The sequence below is a fragment of the Pseudorca crassidens genome, chromosome 19 (assembly GCF_039906515.1).
Source record: "Pseudorca crassidens isolate mPseCra1 chromosome 19, mPseCra1.hap1, whole genome shotgun sequence".
Taxonomy (NCBI): domain Eukaryota; kingdom Metazoa; phylum Chordata; class Mammalia; order Artiodactyla; family Delphinidae; genus Pseudorca; species Pseudorca crassidens.
The window spans coordinates 32,077,591-32,100,392 of NC_090314.1; positions in this window are offsets into that span (position 1 = coordinate 32,077,591).

The following is a 22,802-nucleotide window of genomic DNA, read 5'->3' on the forward strand; positions in this document are numbered from 1 at the left end:
AAATCAAGCCTTGGTAAATTTTAAAAAATTTTAAATTGTATCAAGTATCTTTTCCAGCCACATGCTATGAGACTAGATATCAATTACAGGAAAAGATCTGTAAAATGTACAAACACATGGAAGCTAAACAATACACTATTTAATAACGAAGTGATCACAGAAGAAATCAAAGAGGAAATCAAAAATACCTAAAAACAAATGACAATGGAGACACAATGATGCAAAACCTATGGGATGCAGCAAAAGCAGTTCTAAGAGGACAATTTATAGCAATACAATCCTACCTTAAGAAACAAGAAACATCTCAAATAAACAACCTAAGCTTGCACCTAAATATATTAGAGAAAGAAGAAGAACAACAACAAAAAAAACCCCCAATGTTAGCAGAAGGAAAGAAATTATAAAGATCAGATCAGAAATAAATGAAAAAAGAAATGAAGGAAACAATAGCAAAGATCATAAAACTAAAAGCTGGTTCCTTGAGAAGATAAACAAAATTGATAAACCATTAGCTAGACTCATCAAGAAACAAAAGCAGAAGACTCAACTCAATAGAAGTAGAAATGAAAAAGGAGAAGTAACAACTGACACTGCAGAAATAAAAAAGATCATGAGAGATTACTACAAGCAACTCTATGCCAATAAAATGGACAATTTGGAAGAAACGGACAAATTCTTAGAAACGCACAAACTGCCAAGACTGAATCAGGAAGAAATATAAAATATGAACACTCCAGTCACAAGCACTGAAATTGAAACTGTGATTAAAAATCTTCCAACAAACAAAAGCCCAGGACCAGATGGCTTCACAGGCGAATTCTATCAAACATTTAGAGAAGAGATAACACCTATCCTTCTCAAACTCTTCCAAAAAATAGAAGAGGGAGGAACACTCCCAAATGCCTTCTATGAGGCCACCATCACCTTGATACCAAAACCAGACAAGGATGTCACAAAGAAAGAAAACTACAGGTTAATATCACTGATGAACATAGATGCAAAAATCCTCAACAAAATACTAGCAAACAGAATCCAACAGCACACTAAAAGGATCACACACTATGATCAAGTGGGGTTTATTCCAGGAATGCAAGGATTCTTCAATATATGCAAATCTATCAATGTGATAAACCATATTAAGAAATTCAAGGAGGAAAACCATATGATCATCTCAATAGATGCAGAGAAAGCTTTTGACAAAATTCAACACCCGTTTATGATAAAAACCATGCAGAAATTAGGCATAAACGGAACTTTCCTGAACATAATAAAGGCCATATATGACAAACCCACAGACAACATCGTCTTCAAGGTTGTAAAACTTAAAGCATTTCCATTAAGATCAGGAACAAGACAAGGTTGCCTACTCTCACCACTCTTATTCAACATAGTTTTGGAAGTTTTAGCCACAGCAATCAGAGAAGAAAAGGAAATAAAAGGAATCCAAATCGGAAAAGAAGTAAAGCTGTCACTGTTTTCAGATGGCATGATACTATACATAGAAAATCTAGAGATGATACCAGTAAACTACTAGAGCTAATCAATAAATTTAGTAAAATAGCAGGGTACAAAATTAATACCCAGAAATCTCTGGCATTCCTATACACTAATGATGAAAAATCTGAAAGTGAAATCAAGGAAACACTCCCATTTACCACTGCAACAAAAAGAATAAAATATCTAGGAATAAACCTACCTAATGAGACAAAAGACCTGTATGCAGAAAATTATAAGACACTGATGAAAGAAATGAAAGATGATACAAATAGATGGAGAGACATACCATGTTCTTGGATTGAAAGATTCAACATCGTGAAAATGACTCTACTACCCAAAGCAATCTACAGATTCAATGCAATCCCTATCAAACTACCACTGGCATATTTCACAGAACTAGAACAAAAAGTTTCACAATTTGTATGGAAACACAAAAGACCCCGAATAGCCAAAGCAATCTTGAGAATGAAAAACAGAGCTGGAGGAATCAGTCTCCCTGACTTCAGACTATACTACAAAGCTACAGTACTCAAGACAGTATGGTACTGGCACAAAAACAGAAAGATAGATCAATGGAACAGGATAGAAAGCCCAGAGATAAACCCACGCACATATGGTCACCTTATCTTTGATAAAGGAGACAGGAATGTACAGTGGAGAAAGGACAGCCTCTTCAATAAGTGGTGCTGAGAAAACTTGACAGCTACATGTAAAACTATGAGATTAGGACACTCCCTATCACCATACAAAAAAAATAAGCTCAAAATGGATTAAAGACCTAAATTTAAGGCCAGAAACTATCAAACTCTTAGAGAAAAACATAGGCAGAACATTGTGACATAAATCACAGCAAGGTCGTTTTTGACCCACCTCCTAGAGAAATGGAAATAAAATCAATAATAAACAAATGGAACCTAATGAAACTTAAAAGCTTTTGCACAGCAAAGGAAACCATAAACAAGAGCAAAAGACAACCCTCAGAATGGGAGAAAATATTTGCAAATGAAGCAACTGACAAAGGATTAATCTCCAAAATTTACAACAGCTCATGCAGCTCAATAACAAAAAAACAAACAACCCAGTCCAAAAATGGGCAGAAGACTTAAATAGACATTTCTCCAAAGAAGATATACAGACTGTCAACAAACACATGAAAGAATGCTCAACATCATTAATCATTAGAGAAATGCAAATCAAAACTACAATGAGATATCATCTCACACCAGTCAGAATGGCCATCATCAAAAAATCTAGAAATAATAAATGCTGGAGAGGGTGTGGAGAAAAGGGAACACTCTTGTACTGCTGGTGGGAATGTGAATTGGTTCAGCCACTATGGAGAACAGTATGGAGGTTCCTTAAAAAACTACAAATAGAACTACCATATGACCCAGCAATCCCACTACTGGGCATATACCCTGAGAAAACCATAATTCAAAAAAAGTCATGTACCAAAATGTTCATTGCAGCTCTATTTACAATAGCCCGGAGATGGAAACAATGTAAGTGTCCATCATTGGATGAATGGATAAAGAAGATGTGGCACATATATACAATGGAATATGACTCAGCCATAAAAAGAAACAAAATTGAGCTATTTGTAATGAGGTGGATAGACCTAGAGTCTGTCATACAGAGTGAAGTAAGTCAGAAAGCAAAAGACAAATACCGTATGCCTACACATATATATGGAATTTAAGAAAAAAAAAGTCATGATTAACCTAGGGGTAAGACAGGAATAAAGACACAGACCTACTAGAGAATGGACTTGAGGATATGGGGAGGTGGAAGGGTAAGCTGTGACAAAGTGAGAGAGAGGCATGGACATATATACACTACCAAACGTAAGGTAGATAGCTAGTGGGAAGCAGCCGCATAGCACAGGGAGATCAGCTGGGTGCTTTGTGACCGCCTGGAGGGGTGGGATAGGTGGTTGTGAGGGAGGGAGATGCAAGAAGGAAGAGATATGGGAACATATGTATATGTATAACTGATTCACTTTGTTATTAAGCAGAATCTAACACACCATTGTAAAGCAATTATACTCCAATAAAGATGTAAAAAACAAATAAATAAAGCCAAAGGACGAGGAAACAGCCTACAATTCAATGACGTTGAGCATAGGGTTTTGTTTGTTTGTTAATTTTAAACCTGATTAAAAGAGAAGTTTGCAAAGTCCCTATAGAAGCGGGTTTTGTCTCACTTTTCAAAAAGATGATTCTAGAGTTCCTTAAGGGCAAGCTTTATTGATTCACATAAATGTTCACTTTTTAATCATTAAGACTGTCAAGAAGAACTAGATGGAAAAAGGAACAGTTAAGGTGGGGGAGAATCACTGCCAAATTTCAGATCCTCAGAAGTGAAGACAAATGAGAATAGAAATCAGTAGGATTAGATATGTAAACACTCATTTATAGACATTTCTTTGGGAATTCAGCAGCAGGGACCCTGCAAAGTAGATTGATATTGAGTTACTTATGAAAATATGATCGGTTAGTAGAAGCTTCAAAGTGTCAGTATTCCATTTCAAGGTAAAGGTAATTTTTTCTAGCCATTAAAAATATTTTCAATGGCTTTGGTTACCTTCTGCACCCATGAGAGATCATGCCATTGCAATTGGGTGGATGAAACTCCCATACCACATAATATTTGGTCACCTCACCATCCCATACGTTTCTCCTTCAGTATTCTGATCTAGCTAATGGCATCACTACACACTGCCCATTTGCCTAAATTGGGAGTCGAAAGGGCATTTTCGTCTTATTCCACCTGCTCATAGAAAATTGGGTACCAACAAAAACTTTAGGAAATGCATGTAATATTCCAAGAATTTCCCAGTCAATCCACTCCCACACTGCCATGCCCTTCAGGCTCTTGTCATCTTCCACTGACCTATCACAATAGCCTTCTTATTAGCCTCCAATGCTGTTATTCTTACTCACCCAACCTTATTGAGAGAAAGATTATCTCGGGTTTGTAGCTCAGAACCTCACACTTTATAGGTGCTCGATAAATATTTGGTGGATGAATGAATGGATAAGTACATCTAATGAATAACAAAATGCCAATCAAATGATGCCTTCTCCTGCTTAAAGCCCCCCATCTCCACCCCCTTTATGTATGTGTTAAAGCTAAAATCCTCTAACTTGATCTGGCTCTGTGTTATTGTGATTTATAATAACATAAACAGACCTTCCTCAATTTACAAAGGCGTTCCATCCTGATAAGTCAAAAATGCATTTAATTACCTAACTTACCAAACATCCTAGCTTACCCAAGACTACTTTAAACATGCTCAGAACACTTCCATTAACCTATAGTTGGGGAAAATCATCTAACACAAAGCCTATTTTATAATAAAGTGTTGAATATCTCATGTAATTTATTGAATACTGTACTGAAAGTGAAAAACAGAATGGTTGTCAATGTATCAGTTGTTTACTGTTGTGATCCTGTGACAGGGCTGCTGCCTTGCCCAACCTCAGGAGAAGGTATAGTGCTGTGTATTGCTGGCCTGGAAAAAAATCAAATTTTGAAATTCGAAGTATAATTTCTACCAAATGCTTGTTGATTCACACCATCTTAAAGTGGAAAATCATAAATCGGGACCCTTTGGTCTTCATCCTAGTTTCTGGCAAAGAACTCTTAAAACCCTCGGCATTTTCTAAGTGTTGAGAGGATGAAGGTGTCTTTTTTTTTGTTAATGAAGTAACTTTTGGACCCCCCCTCAGGAAGGGGACTGGTTGCCAGGAAAACTAACAGTGTGATTAGAGGGTAGTAACTTTCAGTTATAACCCCCTGATTTCCAGAGATGGGAGAGGGCTGGAGGTTGAATCGATTACCAGTGAACAACAATTTCATCTATCATGCCTATGTAATGAACTCTCCATAAAAACCCAAAAAGGACACTTTGGTGAGCTTCCAAGGTGAACACGTGGAGATTTGGGAAGAGTGACACTTGGAGAGAACATAAAAGCTTTGGCCCTTTCCCCGTATCTTGCCCTATGTAGCTCTTCCAACTGACTGTTCCTGAGTTAAATCCTTTTATAATAAATCTAGTAAGTAAAATGTTTCTCTGATTTCTATGAGCTGCTCTAGCAAATAAATCAACCCCAAGGATGGCATCATGGGAACCTCTGATTTATAAACAGTGAGTCAGAAATGCAGGTAACAACCTGGACTTCGACTGGCATCTGAAGCCAGTGGGTGGAGCAGTCTTGGAGGAAATAACCACTAACCTGTGGAATCTGATGCTATCTCCAGGTAAGAAGTGTCAGAATGATTTGAATTGTAGGACACCCAGCTGGTACCCTGAGAATTGCTTGTTGGTGAGGGGAAGCTCCTCCACACATTGAAATTGGGTCCAGGAGACCCAAAGAGGCCCCTACAAATCTTTCTAAGTTCACTTCTTGACACTTATGGATTCTGGTGCACAGAATATCTCAAATGGTGTATGCATGATATTGAGCTAGAATAGTGGTTCTCAAACCTCATGATACATCAGAATCAGTTGGAGGGCTTGTTAAAACAGATTGATGGGTTTCACTTCCAGAGTTTATGACTCAGTAGGTCTGGAGATGAGCCTGAGAATTTGCATTTCTATCCATTTCTCATATGATGCTGATGTTGCTGGGCTAGAGAACTTCTGAGCTAGATTATCTAAAAAACCCTTTAGCTGTGATATTAAAGGATATTGAGTATTATAAACATCTGTAAGGTATTTTTTTATAATTCAAAATAATTTTATCCAAAATAATACTATTTGAAGTGATTATTTTGTTTCTAAGCAGACCAGAGAATCTAGAGCAATTTTATAAAGGGAATATGATTATCTTAAGGAATACATTTTTATACTCTTGAGCTCAGAAAGAAAATAAAAGAAAATCTATCTCTGACCCTGAATAGTTATTAAGTTCTAAAATTCTGGTGGTTAATAGTATGGGCTTTCTTTACTCAGTATGATAATCCATCCATGTTGCTGCAAATAGAAATATTTTATTCTTTTTTTATAGCTGAGTAATATTCCATTATATATATATATATATATATATATATATATATAAGTGTGTGTGTGTGTGTGTGTATATATATATCTCACTTGTACTGAGTGAAGTAAGCCAGACAGAGAAAGAAAAATATTATATGATATCACTTATATGTGGAATCTAAAAAATAGTACAAATAAACTTATTTTAAAAAACAGAAACAGGCTAACAGACATAGAAAACAAACTTATGGTTACCAAAGGGAAAAGTGGGGGGTGGGGGAGGGATAAATTAGGAGTATGGGACCAACAGATACACACCGCTATATATAAAATAAACAGCAAGGATTTACTGTATAGTGCAGGGAACTATGTTTGATATCTTGTAATAATCTGTAATAAAAAAGAATTGGAAAAAAATATATGTATATGTATAACTGAACCACTAGGCTGTACACATGAAACTAACACAATATTTTAAATCAACTATACTTCAATTTTTTTAAAAAAGGAAAAATGTATGGGCTTTTTTATTGTTGAGTTCCAGCCTTGCTACTTACTACCTGTGAAATCTTGCACAACTAGCTTAACCTCAATAAGTCAAAGTCCTTCAAATGGAGATGATAGTAAGATTTACCTCTTAGGTTTGTTGAGAGGATTAAATAATGTGCTTAGCTAGATACTTGGAACATAGTTGAAGTGTAACAAGTAATGTCATTAAAATCTTAACAAGTAAGAAACTTGGTCAACAGAACCAGTGGCAAAAACTGTAATTTGTCTATTTTTATATGACTCAGTTTCTCTTAAGAGTACATATTCTATCACTTGACAAAAAAGAAAATCAAGTCAATTCAGTCCCCATCCAACCACCTTTTCTTCAAGGTACATCTGCTTTCTAGGGACTTGTGTGGTGCTTAGCATGGAATTTGGGGATATCTCATTACTTCTTGGTCATTAATTATCTACACTTGTATCCACCAAGATTGTATTTGTGACTGGCCTTCAGTCATGAATCCAAGCAGGTCACTGCTATGTCATTCCAAACCATATGACCACATCCCATTCAGCTTCCTTGCCACCCTTGGGGACCCAAGAGAAATTCAGCTCTGTCCTGACCTACTTTGAACCATGGAAATACATTGAATTTGTGTAAGAGCCTGCCTCTGTGGTTCCCTAGGTAGCACAGGAAATTGTTTCACTGCTTCTAGCTTCTCACTGGGGTGCATGGAACTCTGGGAATATGCCTCAGTCCAATGCACCCAGAGGCACTGTGCCTTCTCTATTCTACTTTTCCTGGGTCTTGCTGGGATGTGGGCAAAGGGGTGCTATAAAGTCTCACTGTTTTCCGAGATGCCACCCAGAAAGAGAGGAACCAGTTTTGAAATCACCAAGGCACTTGTAGTTTCTGTGCACCTCTAGGCTGGTTTGGAAGCTTGAATGAGGGAAGCAAGGGAAGGGCCCATTTCTCTGAAAACTTGCATCTCAAGTTCTGAGTCAGCTTTCCTCCCCACAGCCCAGGCTAATTTTATGTCATTTCAAGAACAGACAAAATCAGTTCTGCCTACTCTAAGTCTTTCTCTTATCCTTTGTCATCACTTTTAAAATTCAAAGACCAAAAATATGATGATTTTAAAATTTGCATTCTGTCCTTGAGGCATTGAATGCCATTGTCCAAAAAGGGAAAAAGCAAAAGTGTGGTGAAGAATAAAATATGCAGAAAATAAAGACATATTTTAATACCTCCATATCTTATCTAATATCATCATCCTTAATCATCCTCATCATCCTCATCCTCATCATTTCTCCTCAGCTAAGTAGACCTACATGGATTTGGGCACAACACACCTGGAAGTTTCTATTCTGCTTCTGCTTTATCATCTGCTTCCTCACATTCCCCACCCCCCACCAGTATACCAACACACAGGGCATTTCTGTACCCATTTCCTTAATTGTAAAATGGGGGAACTATTTTATACCCCAAAGAATTAATTTATAGACAAGAATTAAAAGTACTGGTTTCCTATTTTTTACTGGAGGATATATAAAACTGAAAAAAAAATCACTCTCAATCTTACAATTAAAAAAACAATTTCATGACTTTTCTTGACACTACAGGAGCACTGAGGTTTCAGGCCAACCAACTGGCCCCAAAATATAAGAGACAGATGTCAGCCATGATAGAGGTATGCTAGTGATGCAGGAGAAGAAAATATCACATCCTGGGACACACACGAGTCCCTGGGATGGACCACCAAGTGACGGTCCTTGGCTTTGCACAGGAAAGAATTCAAGAGTGAACCAAAGTAAAGTGAAAGCAAGTTTATTTAGAGAGATACACATTCCATAGGCAGAAGGTGGACCTTCTCAAAAAGTGAGAGCAGCCCAGGGTTGTGGGGGTGGTTAGTTTTTAATGGGCTGAGTAATTGCATATGTTAACAAGTGGGAGGAATATTCTAACTATTTTGGGGAAGGGGGGAAGGGATTTACAGGAATTGGACCACTTTTTGGCCTTTTATGGTCAGCCTTGGAACCGTCATGATGCTGGTGGGTGTGTCATTTAGCATATGCTAATATATTACAATGAGCATATAATGAGGCTCAAGATCTACTGGAAGTCAAATCTTCTACCATCTTGGGCCTAGTGGGAGTCCTAACCAGTTTTTGTCCTATCTTGTTTTTCTCAACAGCTGTGTCATTCTTTTAATTGTTTTGCCCTGCCCTCTTCCTTCCTGTCTCATTAGCAGTTGGTTAGCTAGGAAAGATGCAACTGGACACCAAGGGGAGGTTGCAAAGCCTCTGGAGAACTGCAGAAACTGGAGGATTCTTCAATTTCTTGTGTTTTTCTCCATGAACTCCACTGGGTGCTCTCAGAAAAGATTGGTGAGAGTCCTATGATAGTGTCCCTTGAGGTATAAATGTGGGAGAAGGGAAGAACAGCCAATGAAGGAGGGTCATGGAACTCTACTGAGACCCTTTTCTCCAGTCTCACTATAGAGCAAAAGCCTAACTGTGTAGCAGAAAGGACAAAAACACACTTTAGAGCACTGATGAAAATTCACCACAGCTGGGGGAAAGGAATAGAAAGGAAAAACTCCTAACCTGAGGGAAAGCAGGGGTAGTATGGGGAACAGGCTATAGCTAGAAGAGGAAGAGACCACATCTTTGAGACCCTGGGATATGGTGCCTGCTAAAAGACTGAGGCTTAGTCAGAAGTACAGAGAATACACCTCTCCCACCACTACCAGGCTAACTAGTGTGAAGTAACAAGTAAAAATGGAACATTGCTGGGAGAAGTATGGAAGAGAATCACAAGTGTGGAGACCTTCTCTGAGGCATGGTGCAAAAAGAAGACCTAAAACTGATGGTAGAGCAGACATTGAGATACACCCTTTTGCAAATAGCCCTCACCCTAAACACAAGATATCACTAGAGAAACCTGAAGACTATGGTGTCCTGAGAGTGAACATAGCACCATCAGACCCAGCATTTCTAATTAGAATGCTCCAAAATTACTGAGAGATACCAAACTCCAAGTCCAAGAAACTCAGAAATAGCCAAGGAGAATAAGTACCTAACATAAACACATACACACCCTTAGTCATTCATATCATATTCAAACCACTGAACCACTGAGAAGTTCTTGAAGACAGCTAATGAAAAAAATACATATTTATACAAAGAAAGAAGATAAGAATTACAGACAGATTATTTTGACTTCATATAGAAGTAAGAACTTATCCAGACTAACAAAAACTGAGAGAATTTGATGCCAGCAGACTTAATGTTCTAGAAAAAATATGTTCAAAGAAGTTGTTCTGCAGGCAGAAGACATACGCTATAAGACAGAAACTTGGATCAACAGAAAGAAAAGAAAAGCCCTGCAAATAGAATAAATAAAGTTAAAATGAAATTGATTTCTTCTTATATTTAATCACTCTCAAAATTAAGTTTTCTAAAGGAAAAATAGAGGCAAGGTATTATGAGTTTATAACAAATGCAAAACTAAATTATGACATCAATAGAGCAAAAATGAAAGGAAGGAATATAAGGTATTCTGTGTTTCTTAAATTACATATGAAATGACATATTATTTGAAGGTGGTCTCTGATTAAAGTTGTATACTGTAAACCCTAGAGTAACCACAGAAAAAAATTTAAGTAAAAATATTTAAATAATAAGCCAAGAGAGAAGATAAAATCAAATTATAAAAAAAATGCTCCATTAACCCAAGGGCAGCTATAAAAATAGAAAAACAGAAAAAAAATCAGATAAACTAAATAGAAAAGAGCTAACAATATGGTAGATTTAATCCAGTCACATTGGCATCATATTAAATGTAAATAGTCAAAATACACCAGTTAAAATACAGAGATTGTCAGAATGGATAAAAAACAAGACCCAACTCTATGTTATCTAAAAGAAACCCAATTTAAACATAAAGACTTAAATACATTGAAAATAAAGAGCTGGAATAGACACTAGTTAAACAGAGTGGGAATAACTATACTAATAACATCAAGCAAAGTAGAAATCAGAGCATGGAATACTATCAGGAAAAAAAAGAAACAGTAGGTAATGATAAAGGGTTTGATTTTCCAAGAAAATATAAAAATTCTAAATATGTATGCACCCAACAGTAGAGCTTCAAATGCATAAAGTAAGTCAATAGATTTGAAGGGAGAAATAGAGAAATCAATGTTTGACTGCACTAATTGCAGGCTGATTCCTCTACTATTTTTGACAATGCCCTGAGGCAGAGTAGAGAATGAGAGTTGGGAGAGGCAGGAAGTCAGAACCATACATAATCATGAAAATCTAAGTTCCCTTGGGAATTTGAGGAACTCTTGGGAGATTTCCCAAGAGTTCACTCACTAGGATTTCCAGGATATGGAATAAGCATGGGAAAGGAGGATTAGTTCCACCACATTCCCTTCTGGGTTCCAGGAAAGAAGAGGCTTTTGTTCATAGGGCAGATTTTGGTTTTGAGATATAGGCCATTACCTCAGAGGCACATTCTACAAAGGATATGCCGGAAAGACAGTCAAATCAAACCTTTGCATAACTCTCAGAGGTGGCACAACTTATCCCCTTAGAATGAAAAAGTAGGGCCCCATTGAACTGGGGAATTGATGTTTGTCCCTGGTTTTGGCAAGGAACAAAATGTTATACAGCCCAGGAAGAATTGCCCATTTGACTTAATTTCTATGTTTTGAAATTCTTCAGAAAAGCATAAGCACAACTTTATTTCTTGTATTAAAAAAGCAAGCTTCCCAATCTGAAAAGACCAGACCAAAGCTGAACCTTGCTGTCCAGGCTTACCTCTGACAAAAGGTTAGTGATCCCATCTGCCAGCAGTTTCAGCTTTAGCAAGGCTGGTTTTAGGGGTGAAATTGACACTTTCAGGAGGCTAATAGAAACTCCTGGGGGAGGAGGGCAAAAATCTAATTGCTTTGCTCACTGTTCTGTGACTTTGCTGGAGCTCTGTGGTTGTTCTTGCCCTTGGGATATGTTAGTAATTACCGGACTATATTACTGAACAAAATTCAGCTCTTGGGAGGTCAGAGTGTTCTTTAGCAGTGTGAGCTAATACAAAAACAATATCCGAATATTAACACTGGAAGGGTTGAAAGACCTCAATGTTTTCAACCACACTTTGTGGAGACCAAGGTTCTGGAGAGGTACTGAGAAGAATGAGAGGGAAGCTAAGGGAACAGTGTTCTAAGCTCTCCACTAAAGCCTCTCAGCTCTTCAACCAGAGCAGTTCTCCCTATTTGTTTCATTTGGATTGGGTCCCATGTGAGATTTGATTTAGTAGAAACAGATATTTCCTGATTTTTTTTAAAAAAGCCAAAATTGACAATTAATGATCCAGTTCAGAGGTCGGCAAAACGTTTTTGTAAAGAGTCAGAGAGTTAATATTTTAAACTTTTGGGCCATCTATTGTCTCTGCCACATGTTCTGCTTTGGTTTTGTTTTTATAATCCTATAAAAATATAAAGCAACATTCTTAACTTGTAGGCCACATGCAAACAAGGCTGAGAGTTGCCCTAGCTTCACTATCTCAAGTCAAATTTTGACTTTGCCTTTGATCAAGAGACCTACAAGGGCATGAGATGCATTGAGCCTATCAGAAACTATATGACTCAGAAACCGGTAGACTGATAGAATGTTGGAATTTTCTCTTAAAGGTATCAGCGTTGGGTGTACTATCTTTCAAGATTTGGTATATACACTGAACCAAAGGCCATTTTATGGTGCTGAATACCAAAGGGTAAAAGTAGTACTGGTTCCTCTCACCATCACTCCTAGCGGCTCCCTTGGCTAATTTGTGATCCCTGATCCCACAATTTTAGAGTCTGCTGGTCTAAAGCTACTGGTTTCCAGGGAGTAGCTGCTTCTACAAGGCGACATGGTAAGAGTTTCACTAATGTAAAATCAGAGCTCCTACTTGGTTGTTTTGGGCTCTTGGCGCCAATAGCTCAACAAGCAAATAATAAGCTACTATATTGCCAGAAAACTGACCCTGATTATCATGAGAATATTGGGTTGCTGCTACATAAGGGAACCAGAGAGAGTAACATCTGGAAGTCAAGGGATTCACTAGGACATACATTGGTGCCTTTATCTCCAGTGGGAACCATACTTGTATACTGCAACAACCCTGGCCTGACAAAAGTATAACCAGGATTTAGTCATCTCAGGGATACACTAACAGTCAAACAACCTAGACTAGCAGAAGTTCTGGTTCAGGATAAGGGGAATGTAAAACAGGTAGTATTAAGATAAACATGATGAATATCATTTGGATATGAATAGTGCAAGAGAAGGACTACATGAAATGCCATACATACATATGGCCAATCCATAACCCTTTGCCTTTATCACTTCGGTGTACACTAGTACTTACCTGCACTTCTTTCCTTGAAGTTTCTTGTTTTTGTTTTTGTAATCACCAAAGCTTGGTTTGCTGCCTACAGTGGAGCTCATAAATGTTAGGGAATTCCTGCCCCTTGGAAGAAGTCCCCAACCAATGACTGATCATAATCAGGGTATAAACATCATAACTGTCTCACACTATGAAAATCATTTTACACAGTCCTTTTACATTGGCTCCAAGAGTTTGTCCAGCTCAATTAAGCTTCAGTTGCCTTCCTAGGTAGCTGGTTTGATTCTGTGCCATTTATTTTCTGCTTTCCCCTTCTTGTTTCTCATCCCTACTTGTCTACTTGTGCTTTCGTTCACCTCCAAATGTGCTACTTGCATGTGAATCATTTTCTCAGGATCTTCTTTGGGGAACCAAAAAAAAGAAAAAAATTGGGAAAAAATATGGGTTATTATTGGTTGCTTTTCATACATAATCATGAGTTAAATTGCGAACTATGTTTGGTGCCCACATATCTCATACATAAATAAGTGAGAACCTCGCAGAAGCTAGAAGTATAAAGTGTAGTTCAAATCCACACCAACTTATTTTAATGTAAATATTAATAAATAACACTCAGTTAAAAATGAAATTTCCAAAGCATATGCTAAACTGAGTTGAAATTGTAGGTATAAAATGGGATTGTCCTGGGAAGTTGGAACTTACTTCCAACCTACAAATATACTTAGTCCCTGACTATCCATTACAATTTGGACTGACCTCATAATTTGGATTCCATTTTTGGTTTCACATTCCTATGAGCTCCAAGTAACAGAATCCTGGCTGTTCTTCTATGTTTTGACTCTTGACCTTAGCCCAGTGCTGAAGATATCTCTGAATCTCAGTTTTCTGGGTCCAGGACATTCTACCATGATTTGAACCTCAGCCATATAACTCAGCATCCTACTATCACAAGCCGTTGAAATATTTGAAGTCATAATTATTGTCTGTTATTATTTTTGTGAATAATCTAAGGACATTTTATTTTTCTATCTCTTTTCTATCATTTTGATGTCCTTTGTACTTCTCAATTCCCCAGAACCTCAAAAGATTTTGGATATTTCCAGTGCTCTAGGGAGCATCCCAGTCTGATTAGGAAGCAACCATTTCTAAATAAGATAGCTTTTATTTCACTGTCCAGCCTGGACCTTTTCCAGATATGACTGAGCATCCTTGGCCCTTGGGGTTATCCTCCTCTCTCAACAACTCTGGGAAGCAGAGTGATGCCCAATTCACACATCCCAAGCTTTTAGCAAGAAAGAGCATTTTATTGAATTCCAAGTTTGGGTCCTGGAAATTCATCACTGCCTGTGGGTGGCCTCTTGAGAGTAGTATGTGTGTGTGTGTGTGTGTGTGTGTGTGTGCGCGCGTGCATGTGTGTGGTGGGGGGCTTGGTGTGCGTGTGTGTATTTTTTTTCTTCTTTTGGATGGGTCTAGCTAAGACATGTTTCATGTACTGAGTCATACAAACAAATACAGCTCTAGCCCCAGCCACACTCCTGGATCATCAACTCTGCATAATATCCCTTTCTTAATTATGAAGGAGCCAAGGCCTACTTAGCAACAGGATATTCGCCTAGCACTTGAGTCGACTCCCTGATGACGCCTGATGAATCCCAGAGAAGACTTGTCTGTCTTTTTTATTTGTGACCTCACCTCTATGTCCTTCCAGAATGGCACAGTTAGCTAAGAAAGCATTTTAATTGAGAAATTTAAAAATATCCCAGAGAGCATAATTTAACAATCAAAATATTCCACCTTCAGGGAAGAGTAATTACAGGCCTCCTGTCTCTTCTATCTTTTGTGGAAAATCTGCGTGGCTATCTTCTATTCTCTCATTAAAGGAGAAGAGTTCTGTGTCTACAGAGTTGTTGCACACTGGGAGTCCAGAGCCTTCGGTGGTCAACTCTGATTAGTGTCCCCTACCCCTAGAAGAAAGAATTAACTGATTTGCTTTGCTGTACCAGAGACCTCCCTTGAGGCTCATATGCTCTCCTGGTATAGAAATTTAACCAGATTGTGAGATCAGGAATAATTTTTGTAGAATGTGAAGCCTGAGCTAGCAAAATTTTAGAAAGATTGTTATAGGCTGGCTGGGACCTATATCACCACAAACTATCCCAGATTACCCAGACTACACCTGAATCTTTCCAATGATGTCAGAACTCCTCTCTTACCCTCAGAAATAAAGTACAGTCAGTGTGCCAGCAACCAACTATGAGGCCTAGCTCTTCTTTCTGTCTCCCCTGAACACCATCCTCCTTCTGCCATCTTGTAGGAGACATTGGAAAACTGAGCAAAACTTCCTCTTTTCCTGTTGTTTGATTGAGATATAAGCCTGAACTTTCCCATGGTGCATTTTGTAATCTCCATTCCTTAGTTCACATTAATCCTATATCCTCAGCCTGTCTGAATGCTGTTGCCTGTAACAGAAGATTTCTTCTCTCTCAAGGACACAATTTATCTTTGTAGTTCATCCTAGGTAACAATGATAATAATGACAGTGGATCACAGTGATAAATTTTCTCACATTACAGTTGGATGGGAATGTGATATGGAGCTCCTTTTTTCCTATAATTTGCCTGGTCATTTTTAAAAGCATACCCACCCACCTGCTGCTGTTTGGGAGTGCGCTGGCCTAGCCCCATCCCTGTGCATTCTGTGAACATCCTCTGCTGATGACGCTGTGATCCATTCATTTTTGGCCCAATGGCACATCCCCATTGACTCAGCCTCCCCGGGCTCCTGCAGTCTTTGTAGATACCTCTGATGCCTCATCCAGATGCCTATCCATGTGAAGCCCTTGCATTTCTGAGACTCCATGGCCCCCATCTTTTCCTTTTCCTCTTCTCAATCATTTCCATGCTCTGTACCAGACCTGTCTAAGGTAGGTTTGGGTTAATTCTGCTATGCGGTTTGGAAGCAGTGCCAGTTTCCTCCTAAAATCCGGTGTTCCTGGTATTAGTCCCAGGTGTGGGGCCTCAGGGCATATTTTCCTTCCACCCACCAGTTGTCTTACCCTTGTAGGCCCTGATCTCTGATCTTTATCGGGTTTTAAATTCCCTCCTTTATTTCAGATCATCTTGAACTGATTTATAATCCCCTTTTTCTAACTTGCTTGTCATTAGCTGAGCACAGGTCTTTTGTACTCACCTTGATTCATACTTTAGGTCTATTTGGTTTGCAGCACACATTTTCTTTTTTTTTTTCTTTTTCATTTTAACATCTTTATTGGAGTATAATTGCTTTACAATGGTATGTTAGTTTCAGCTTCACAACAAAATGAATCAGTTATATATATACATATGTTCCCATATCCCTTCCTGCTTGCGTCTCCCTCCCTCCCACCCTCCCTATCCCACCCCTCCAGGCGGTCACAAAGCACCGAGCTGATCTCCCTGTGCTATGCGGCTGCTTCCCACTAGCTATCTACCTTATGTTTGGTACTGTATATATGTCCATGCCTCTCTCTCGCTTTGTCACCGTTTACCCTTCCCCCTCCCCATAGCCTCAAGTCCATTCTCTAGTAAGCCTGTGTCTTTATTCCTGTTTCACCCCTAGGTTTTTCATGACATTTTTTTTTCTTAAATTCCATATATATGTGTTAGCATATGGTATTTGTCTCTCTCTTTCTGACTTACTTCACTCTGTATGACAGACTCTAGGTCTATCCACCTCATTACAAATAGCTCAATTTTGTTTCTTTTTATGGCTCAGTAATATTCCATTGTATATATGTGCCACATCTTCTTTATCCATTCATCCAATGATGGACACTTAGGTTGTTTCCATCTCTGGGCTATTGTAAATAGAGCTGCAATGAACATTTTGGTACATGACTCTTTTTGAATTATGGTTTTCTCAGGGTATATGCCCAGTAGTGGGATTGCTGAGTCATATGGTAGTTTTATTTGTAGTTTTTTAAGGAACTTCCATACTGTTCTCCACAGTGGCTGTATCAATTTACATTCCCACCAACAGTTGAAGAGGGTTCCCTTTTCTCCACACCCTCTCCAGCATTTATTGTTTCTAGATTTTTTGATGATGGCCATTCTGACTGGTGTGAGATGATATCTCATTGTAGTTTTGATTTGCATTTCTCTAATGATTAGTGATGTTGAGCATTCTTTCATGTGTTTGTTGGCACTCTGTATATCTTCTTTGGAGAAATGTCTACTTAGGTCTTCTGCCCATTTTTGGATTGGGTTGTTTGTTTTTTTGTTATTAAGCTGCATGAGCTGCTTATAAATTTGGAGATTAATCCTTTGTCAGTTGCTTCATTTGCAAATATTTTCTCCCATTCTGAGGGTTGTCTTTTGGTCTTCTTTATGGTTTCCTTTGCTGTGCAAAAGCTTTGAAGTTTCATTAGGTCCCATTTGTTTACTTTTGTTTTTAATTCCATTTCTCTAGGAGGTGGGTCAAAAAGGACCTTGCTGTGATTTATGTCATAGAGTGTCCTGCCTATGTTTTCCTCTAAGAGTTTGATAGTTTCTGGCCTTACATTTAGGTCTTTAATCCATTCTGAGCTTATTTTTGTGTATGGTGTTAGGGAGTGATCTAATCTCATACTTTTACATGTAGCTGTCCAGTTTTCCCAGCACCAATTATTGAATAGGCTGTCCTTTCTCCACTGTACATTCCTGCCTTCTTTGTCAAAGATAAGGTGACCATATGTGCGTGGGTTTATCTCTGGGCTTTCTATCCTGTTCCATTGATCTATCTTTCTGTTTTTGTGCCAGTACCATACTGTCTTGAGTACTGTAGCTTTGTAGTATAGTCCGAAGTCAGGAAGCCTGATTCCTCCAGCTCCGTTTTTTGTTCTCAGGATTGCTTTGGCTATTCGGGGTCTTTTCTGTTTCCATACAAATTGTGAAATTTTTTGTTCTAGTTCTGTGAAAAATGCCAGTGGTAGTTTGATAGGGATTGCACTGAATCTGTAGATTGCTTTGGGTAGTAGAGTCATTTTCACGATGTTGATTCTTCCAATCCAAGAACATGGTGTATCTCTCCATCTATTTGTATCATTTTTAATTTCTTTCATCAGTGTCTTATAATTTTCTGCATACAGGTCTTTTGTCCCCTTAGGTAGGTTTATTCCTAGATATTTTATTCTTTTTGTTGCAGTGGTAAATGGGAGTGTTTTCTTGATTTCACTTTCAGATTTTTCATCCTTAGTGTATAGGAATGCCAGAGATTTCTGTGCATTAATTTTGTATCCTGCTACTTTACCAAATTCATTGATTAGCTCTAGTAGTTTTCTGGTAGCATCTTTAGGATTCTCTATGTATAGTATCATGTCATCTGCAAACAGTGACAGCTTTACTTCTTCTTTTCCGATTTGGATTCCTTTTATTTCCTTTTCTTCTCTGATTGCTGTGGCTAAAACTTCCAAAACTATGTTGAAAAGGAGTGGTGAGAGTGGGCAACCTTGTCTTGTTCCTGATCTTAGTGGAAATGGTTTCTGTTTTTCACCATTGAGAATGATGTTGGCTGTGGGTTTGTCATATATGGCCTTTATTATGTTGAGGTAAGTTACCTCTATGCCTACTTTCTGGAGGGTTTCTGTCATAAATGGGTGTATGATTTTGTCAAAAGCTTTTCCTGCATCTGTTGAGATGATCATATGGTTATTATCCTTCATTTTGTTAATATGGTGTATCACATTGATTGATTTGTGTATACTGAAGAATCCTTGCATTCCTGGGATAAACTCCACTTGATCAAGATGTATAATCCTTTCAATGTGCTGTTGGTTTCTGTTTGCTAGTATTTTGTTGAGGATTTTTGCATCTATGTGTATAAGTGATATTGGACTGTAGTTTTCTTTTTCTGTGACATCTTTGTCTGGTTTTGGTATCAAGGTGATGGTGGCCTTATAGAATGAGTATGGGGGTGTTCCTGCCTCTGCTATACTTTGGAAGAGTTTGAGAACGATAGGTGTTAACTCTTCTCTAAATATTTGGTAGAATTCGCCTGTGAAGCCATCTGGTACTGGGCATTTGTTTGTTGGAAGATTTTTAATCACAGTTTCAATTTCAGTGCTTGTGATTGGTCTGTTTATATTTTCTATTTCTTCCTGATTCAGTCTTGGCAGGTTGTGCTTTTCTAAGAATTTGTCCATTACTTCCAGGTTGTCCATTTCATTGGCATATAGTTGCTTGTAGTAATCTCTCATAATCCTCTGTATTTCTGCAATGTCAGTTGTTAATTCTCCTTTTTCAATTCTAATTCTGTTGATTTGAAGCTTCTTTTTTTTCTTCATGAGTCTGGCTAACGGTTTATCAATTTTGTTTATCTTCTCAAAGAACCAGCTTTTAGTTTTACTGATCTTGGCTATTGTTTCCTTCATTTCTTTTTCATTTATTTCTGATCTGATCTTTTTGATTTCTTTTCTTCTGCTAACTTTGGGGATTTTTTTTGTTCTTCTTTCTCTGATTGCTTTAGTAATAAGGTTAGGTTGTTTATTTGAGATTTTTCTTGTTTTTTGGGGTAGGATTGTATTGCTATAAACTTCTCTCTTAGAACAGCTTTTCTGTGTCCCTTAGGTTTTGGGTCATCATGTTTTCATTGTCATTTTTTCTACATATTTTTTTATTTCCTCTTTGATTTCTTCAGTGATCTCTTGGTTATTTAGTAGTGTATTGTTTAGCCTCCATGTGTTTGTATTTTTTAAAGTTTCTTTCCTGTAATTGATATCTAGTCTCACAGCATTGTGGTCAGAAAAGATATTTGATATGATTTCTATTTTCTTAAATTTACCAAGGCTTGATTTATCACCCAAGATATGAGATATCCCAGAGAATGTTCCATGAGCACTTGAGAAGAAGTATATTCTGTTGTTTCTGGATGGAATGCCCTGTAAAGATCAATTAAGTACATCTTGTTTAAGGTGTCCTTTAAAGCTTGTGTTTCCTTATTTATTTTCATTTGGGATGTTCTGTGCTTTGGTGAAAGTGGGGTCCTAAAGTCTACTACTATTACTGTATTACTGTCGATTTCCCCTTTTATGGATGTTAGCCTTTGCCTTATGTATTGAGGTGCTCCTATGTTGGGTACATAAAGATTTATAATTGTTATATCTTCTTCTTGGATTGATCCCTTGATCATTATCTAGTGCCCTTCTTTGTCTCTTGTAATAGTCTTTATTTTAAAGTCTATTTTTTCTGATATGAGAATTGCTACTCCAGCTTTTTTCTGATTTCCATTTGCATGGAATATCTTTTTCCATCCCTTCACTTTCAGTCTGTATGTATCCCTAGGTCTGAAGTGGGTCTTTTGTAGACAGCATATATATGGGTCTTGTTTTTATATCTATTCAGCCAGTGTATGTCTTTTGGTTGGAGTATTTAATCCATTTACATTTAAAGTAATTATCTATATGTATGCTCCTATTCCCATTTTCTTAATTGTTTTGGGTTTGTTATTGTAGGTCTTTTCCTTCTCTTGTGTTTCCTGCCTAGAGAAGGTCCTTTAGCATTTGTTGTAAAGCTGGTTTGGTGGTGCTGAATTCTCTTAGCTTTTGCTTGTCTGTAAAGGTTTTAATTTCTGCATTGAATCTAAGTGAGATCCTTGCTGGGTAGAGTAATCTTCGTTGTAGTTTTTTCCCTTTCCCTTTGGGCTTGCAAAGTTTCTGCTGAAAGATCAGCTGTTAACCTTATGGGGATTCCCTTGTATATTAATTGTTGCTTTTCCCTTGCTGCTTTTAATATTTTTTCTTTGTATTTAATTTTGGATAGTTTGATTACTATGTGTCTTGGTGTATTTCTCCTTGGATTTATCCTGTATGGGACCCTGTGTGCTTCCTGGACTTGATTGACTACTTCCTTTCCCATATTAGGGAAGTTTTCAACTATAATCTCTTCAAATATTTTCTCAGTCCTTTTTTTCCCCCTCCTCTTCTTCTGGGACCCCTATAATTTAATGCTGGTGCGTTTAACAGTGTCCCAGTGGTCTCTGACATTGTTCTCAATTCTTTTCATTCTTTTTTCTTTTTTTGCTCTGTGATAGTTATTTCCACTATTTTATCTTCCAGGTCACTTATCTGTTCTTCTGCCTCAGTTATTCTGCTACTGATGCCTTCTAGAGAATTTTTAATTTCATTTATTGTGTTGTTCATCGTTGTTTTTTGCTCTTTAGTTCTTCAAGGTCCCTGTTAAACATTTTAATTTTCTACATTCTATTTCCAAAATTTTGGATCATCTTTACTATCATTACTTTGAATTCTTTTTCAGGTAGACTGCCTATTTCCTCTTCATTTTTTGGTCTCATGGGTTTTTGCCTTGCTCCTTCATCTGCTGTGTATTTCTCTGTCTTCTCATTTTGATTAACTTACTGTGCTTGGGGTCTCCATTTTGCACTCTGCAGTTTTGTAGTTCCTGTTGTTTTTGGTGTCGGCTCCCAGTGGGTATGGTTGGTTCACTGGGTCGTGTAGGCTTACTGTTGGAGGGGACTAGTGCCTGTGTTCTGGTGGATGAGGCTGTATCTTGTCTTTCTGGTTGGCAGGACCACGTCTGGTGGTGTGTTTTGTGGTATCTCTGAACTTATTATGATTTTAGGCAGCCTCTCTGCTAATGGGTGGGGTTGTGTTCCTGTTTTGCTAGTCATTTTGTGTGGGGTGTCCAGCAGAGCAGTTTGCTGGTCATTGAGTGGGGCTGGGTCTTACCATTGAGACAGAGATCTCTGAGAGAGTTCTCACCAGTTGATATTATGTTGGGCTGGAGGTCTCTGGTGGTCCAGTGTCCACCTGACCACTCTGGTGGTCTCGGTTTAGCCGAGCTGAACTCGGCTCTCCCACCTCAAAGGCTCAGGCCTGACACCTGGCTGGAGCATGAAGACCCTGTCAGTCACATGGCCAGGTAGGTGGGGAGATTTTTTTCTTTTAGGAAGTGTGAGGTCTTCTGCCAGTGTTCAGTAGGTGTTCTGTATGAGTTCTTCCACATATAGATGTATTTTTTGATGTATTTTTGGTGAGGAAGGTGATCTCCATGTCTTATCCTTCTGCCTTCTTGAAGGTCCTGTCAAAGGCAACCCTTTTTAACTCTTCTCTTTTTTGTTTTCAGCTCTCATTATGGTTACTTCTCTGTCTTTAAATAATAGGCTTGTCACTCTGTCTGTTGAGTTATTAAATTTAGACTTATCTGTTAAATTCTTGCTATGATAATGAGGACTCAGCTTACACTATGGCCAATGTCATCCCAATCTCTAAAATAGTTAATTACTCTTTTAAATTCTTCTAATAGTTAATAGTTAAGCTTCAATATTATATTTAATTTTTATTATATCACATATAGTTTTTTTCTCTAGACCCCTCATGTTTTAAGATTAAGATGTTACACCCCTTTTCTTCTATTCTCCTCTATATTCATTTATTTTTTTTAATTTTTTATTGGAATATAGTTG